The sequence below is a fragment of the Triticum dicoccoides genome, chromosome 2B (genome assembly GCF_002162155.2).
Source record: "Triticum dicoccoides isolate Atlit2015 ecotype Zavitan chromosome 2B, WEW_v2.0, whole genome shotgun sequence".
In the NCBI taxonomy this organism is placed as follows: Eukaryota; Viridiplantae; Streptophyta; class Magnoliopsida; order Poales; family Poaceae; genus Triticum; species Triticum dicoccoides.
The window spans coordinates 654,644,318-654,650,768 of NC_041383.1; positions in this window are offsets into that span (position 1 = coordinate 654,644,318).

Here is a 6,451-nt window from a genome sequence, read left to right on the forward strand (position 1 = left end):
CGGTCCATAGAGGGCCCTGCCCGCCTATCTGACTGGTGGAGCGTATCGCGCCGGTGTTCAATGGTAGTTCAAGCGTCTTCATGAGCTCGCTCCCGAAGAACTTGGCGCTGGTCGCGATGAGTCCGTGGATTGGATGATGCTATGGAAATATTATCGCAAGCGTCACCGCGATAGATCGACGCCCGCTTAGGTTGACGTGGGGGAGGAGAGTGCACCGTGGCCGCATTACCTTCGGCCCTTCCTCCGCTAGGATGCGGTGGCTCGGCAGAGCGCCGGCCTACGGGTGCCGCTCTCCACGGCTCGTCCCTGTTGGCGATGTCGACGAGGCTCCGGACGTGGCTCTCCACTCATCGAGCTTCTCTGCAGCAGGAGGAAAATCAAGGAGCAGTTGCGCGCGCGCCAAAGCTTCCGCTGGCGTGGGTGGTGGTGAGAGATGCATGGACCGTGACACACTCTGACCTCTAACTATGTTAGAGGGAGCTCTATCAGGGTCCTGCAGTCGTACGCCATTTTTGCCAGCACTCCGACGTGCATGTTGGCCTTCTTCGTCCCGTGACTGGTGCGCAGGGCTTTTTCCACGGCGGCATCCAGGGTCGCCAACGTGGTGACGTTGCTTGTCGTGCATAACTTGGGAGGAGCGCGTCGTGGGCGCCGGCGTGGGTGACTTGGAGGGCGCCGCGCCACTGACTGGTGGCACGGCGACGTCCCTGGAGGGCCCCGTGCCACCTGTGGGGGGCCCAACTCCATCTCTGGATGCGGCGGTGTCAGGTCCGTTGTCTTGCGTACGGACAACGACGCTCACCAAGATCTCGCTGCCACAGCGACGCGGATGTTCGCGGGCCGCACCGGGGGTTCTGTCCGCGACGGCCCCGCTACCCGCCCGCTCTGGCATGGGCAGTTCGGCTCTAGATGAGCCGATCGCTGCCGTCGTCTTCATCTTCGGAGCCATGACGACGAAGAACCGCTAAACTAAATGCTAGACTAGATTCTCACAACTGCGCCCCCTACCTGGTGCGCCAAAGATGTCGGTGGAAACGACACCTATGGGATCACGAGAATCCCTACTACGGTTGCGGGGCGCGGGGTCGTGAGAAGAGCAGGAACGGCAATCAGCATAAGCACACGGGTCGTTTACCCAGGTTCGGGCCGCGAGGATGCTTAATACCCTAGTCCTGCTTTGGTACATATTTGAGTGTTCTTGGAGTTCTTGAGCTAGCTACGATGAGTGTAACTTGTCCCCGGGTCCGAATCCTTCTCCTGGATGCCTCGGGCCTCCTTTTATAGTCAAGGGGATCGCCACAGTGGCACACAGGAGGTTGCATCGGGGTACTGTGGCTAAGCTTATCGCTAGCCATTACGGGAAAGGACGCATTTAATGCACCGTTTAGGTGTCCCCCTTAATTTATCAGGGACGGAAACCAGCCCCCATCCTGTCCGTTGCCGCCCCACGTTGCTCCCACACGCGCCCAGGCGAGCGGTGCGCATGGTGCCATGTAGGCTGGCAAGCTGCTGAGGTGGCGCGGTGGTAGGGCCTTCATGAAGATTTGCATGCCACCACGTAGGCGCTCGCTGAGTTACCTCAGAAGCCTCATGTTGACACGCAGCTGCCTGGCTAACTGGTGGGCTGGCAGCTGCATGGGAGCGGTGGTGGAAACTTGGCGGGCATGGGCCTGGCGGTGGCCCCGCGGACATCCTCGGCGAGGGCCGTGCCGGGGCCCCGACAAGGGTCGTGCCATGGCGTCGCGGTCGTCCCCAACAAGGATCTTGTCGGAGGTCTTGTGGGTTTCCTCGGCAAGGATCTTGCCGAGGTTCGTCGTCTTCTAATCCTCACCTGGCTTCTAGTGTTTATGATCTTCACAAAGATCTGCATGCCATCACGGAGGCGCCTCCCGAGCCTTGGTCCCAACGTGGTTAGTGGTGTCGGAAAACCTGGGGCTCAAGGGTGGCACGCCCCACTGGCGTTGGACAAGTTGCCCCGGCAAAGGCCCTTGCCGTGGCTACGGAGGCTGCCCCAACAAAGGTTCTGCCGGGGGAGCCGGTCCTGCCTTCTTGCTCTTTGTGTCTTGGCGCTGCTTTGACCATTTTGCAGCTTTGACTCCTCCCTCTGCCCTGCTAAGTGTGGCCATGGACGCGGCTCTGTCCGTGCACAAGTAAGGGGTACAAAGAAGTGCCCCTACTTTAGTACACCGACACATAGATTCATCAAAATAAGAAAACAACGCATAGAAAACAGAATCTGTCAAAAACAGAATAGTATGTAGTAATCTGTAACTCTCGTATACTTCTGTTACTCCAAAAATTCATAAATAAATTGGTGGATGTGAGGAATTTTTCTATTAATCTCATGCAAAAACAATTAAGTTAAAATCACTCTTCTGTTAAAAATGACAATTATTCTCACGAGTTTAAAGTTTCTGTTTTTTACAGCAAGATCGCATTAACTTTCACCCAAGTCTTCCCAAAGGTTCTACTTGACACTTTATTGAAACAAAAGCTATAAAACATGATTATTACAGTTGCTTAATCATGTGGACACACAAAAACAGTAAGGGTAAATGTTGGTTTGTCTCCCAATAAGCGCTTTTCTTTAATGCCTTTTTAGCTAGGCACGATGATTTCAATGATGCTCACTAGAAAGATAAGAATTGAAACATAATGGGAGCATCATGAAGAATATGACTAGCACATTTAAGCCTAACACACTTACTATGCCTAGGGATTTTATGAGAAAACAACTTATGGGAACAAGAATCAACTAGCATAGGAAGGCAAAACAAGCATAACTTCAAGATTTTAAGTACATAGAGAGGAAACTTGATATTATTGCAACTGCTACAGGCATATATTCCTCCCTCATAATAATTTTCAGTAGCATCATGAATGGATTCAACAATATAACCATCACATAAAGTATTATTTTCATGATCTACAAGCATAGAAATTTTATTACTCTCCACATAAGCAAATTTCTTCTCATGAATAGTAGTGGGAGCAAACTCAACAAAATAACTATCATGTGAGGCATAATCCAATGTAAAATTAAAATCAAGATTACAAGTTTCATGGTTATCATTATTATTTATAGCATACATGTCATCACAATAATAATCATAGGTAGCAACTTTGTTCTCATAATCAATTGGAACCTCTTCCGAAATAGTGGACTCATCACTAAATAAAGTCATGACCTCTCCAAATCCACTTTCATAATTATCACAATAAGATTCAACACCCTCCAAAATAGCGGGATCATTACTTCCTAATGTTGACACTCTTCCTAACCCACTTTCATCAACATAATCATCATAAATAGGAGGCATCCTTTCATCATAATAAATTTGCTCATCAAAACTTGGGGGACAAAACATATCATCTTCATCAAACATAGCATTCCCTAGATTGTGGCTTTGCATATCATTAGCATCATGGATATTCAAGGAATTCATACTAACAACATTGCAATCATGCTCATCCTTCAAAGATTTAGTGCCAAACATTTTAATGCATTCTTCTTCTAACACTTTGGCACAATTGTCAGAATCCTTATTTTCACGAAAGACATTAAAAAGATGAAGCATATGAGGCGCCCTCAATTCCATTTTTTGTAGTTTTATTTTATATACTAAACTAGTGATAAGAAAATAAACTAAAAGATACGATTCCAAGATCTAAAGATATACCTTCAAGCACTAACCTCCCCGGCAATGGCGCCAGAAAAGAGCTTGATGTCTATTATGCAACCTTCTTCTTGTAGACGTTGTTGGGCATCCAAGTGCAGAGGTTTGTAAGATAGTCGCAAATTTCCCTCAAGTGGATGACCTAAGGTTTATTAATCCGTAGGAGGCATAGGATGAAGATGGTCTCTCTCAAGCAACCCTGCAACCAAATAACAAAGAGTCTCTTGTGTCCCCAACAGACCCAATACAATGGTAAATTGTATAGGTGCACTAGTTCGGCAAAGAGATGGTGATACAAGTGCAATATGGATGGTAGATATAGGTTTTTCCATTTTTGTAATATGAAAATATAAAAACAACAAGGTAACTAATGATAAAAGTGAGCGAAAATGGTATTGCAATGCTTCAAAACAAGGCCTAGGGTTCATACTTTCACTAGTGCAAGTTCTCTCAACAATAACAACATAATTGGATCATATAACTATCCCTCAACATGCAACAAAGAGTCACTCCAAAGTCACTAATATGGGAGAACTAACTAAGAGATTATTGTAGGGTACGAAACCACCTCAAAGTTATTATTTCCCATCAATCCATTGGGCTATTCCTATAAGTGTCACAAACAACCCTATAGTTCGTAGTAAAATAACACCTTAAGACACAAATTAACCAAAACCCTAATGTCACCTAGATACTCCAATGGCACCTAGAGTATCCGCGGATATGATTATACGATATGCATCACATGATCTCAGATTCATCTATTGAACCAACACAAAGAATTTCATAGAGTGCCCCAAAGTTTCTACCAGAGAGTCAAGATGAAAACGTGTGCCAAGCCCTATGCACAGACTCCCAAGGTCACGAAACCCGCAAGTTGATCACCAAAACATACATCAAGTGAATCAATAGAATACCCCATTGTCACCACGGGTATCCCACGCAAGACATACATCAAGTGTTCTCAAATCCTTAAAGACTCAATCTGATAAGATAACTTCAAAGGGAAAACTCAATCCATTACAAGAAGATAGAGGGGGAGAAACATCATAAGATCCAACTATAGTAGCAAAGCTCGCGGTACATCAAGATCGTGCCATATCAAGAACACGAGAGAGAGAGAGAGAGAGAGAGAGAGAGAGAGAGAGAGATATGAGACACATAGCTACGGGTATATACCCTCATCCCCGAGGGTGAACTACTCCCTCCTTGTCATGGAGAGCGCCAGGATGATGAAGATGGCCACTAGTGATGGATCTCCCCTCCGGTAGGGTGCTGGAACAGGGTCCCAATTGGTTTTTTGTGGCTACAGAGGCTTGAGGCGGCGGTACTCCCGATCTAGGTTATTTTCTGGAGGTTTGGGGATTTATAGGAGAGGTTGGCGTCGAGAACAAGTCAGGGGGCCCCACGGGAATTCCATGAGGCACAGGGGCGCGCCCCAGGGGGGTGGGCGCGCCCTCCAACCTCGTGGGACCCATGGGCCTCCCCTCCGGTAACTCTTCGTTCTAGTATTTTTATTATTTTCCAGAAAAAATCTCCGTTAATTTCCAGCGCATTCCAAGAACTTTTATTTCTGCACAAAAACAACACCACGGTAGTTCTGCTGGAAAACAGCGTCAGTCCGGGTTAGTTCTAATCAAATCATACCAAAATCATGTAAATTTTTTATAAACATGGCATGAATACATCAATAATTATAGATACGTTCGAGACGTATCAACTTGACATATTGTTCATCCAGTCTCTCATGCCAAACACTGTGCCAGGCTTTCTTTTCCTTCTTGCTCTCATCCTTCATCTTCATGTAGTAGGGGTCGATGATGGCCGAGGCGAGGTCAACCAGGTAGTTCAGTTCGTTGTTGTCGCTGGCCCATACCTTGTAGTGGTCCTGGATGTTGACAAGATTCCGACATTTCAAGCCCGAAACCTTGAGTGCTCTTAGATCGTTGGTGGTGTTGACCATAGGAAAATTGTAGTCGGAGCTGTTGATAAGCCTAGAGAAATGCTCGCAAGGCCTTGTGGCCAGGTGGTAGTGGTAGACGAGGACATCATGTTGCATGCACAATTGGGCGACGTCAACCTTCTTATAGTGCCCAGCACGACCGATGGTGTACTCGAGGTCGAAGCCGACCACTTGGTAGTTATCCTTGGCAAGGAACTGCTCCATAGTTTGAATGGAGATCTCCACCGACACTAGATCGTTCGTGTACACCACCGAGAGGGTATTCCGCTCACGTGGGTGTGCACTACGTGATGCATGGCGACACTAAAAAAAACACACATCCATGACATTTTGGGCCAAACAATTTTTTTTCTGTCATGCTTATGACACTTCTATGACGATAATTGTGACAAAACCCGGTATCATCATAGATGTGGTGGGCTCCTACTTCTATGACAAAAAATCATGACAGAAAATGGGCTTTTCGACCTGGGCGGGCCGGTGATGCAGCTACATGACATTCTTTGGGCCGTCCATGACGGAAAAAACCGTGGTAGCAGCGAGGGCGAGGAAAATTTTGAAGAGTTCCCGGTTACGGTGGGTGGTCGGGGGCCGAGCGATGCACGTTTCTCTCGTACATGTATGCGCGTGGGTGCGAGGCGTTGGGATCTAACTGAACCCGAACGAGGCATTCTCCTAATTGAACCCGAGCGATTGCACTACAGGCTACGCGTTACTGAACCCGAGCGACCGATCGATGGCTGTTAACTAAACCCAATCGAGCGATTCCATCGTTATTGCTGCTAACTGAAGCCGATCAATGCTGCCTCTA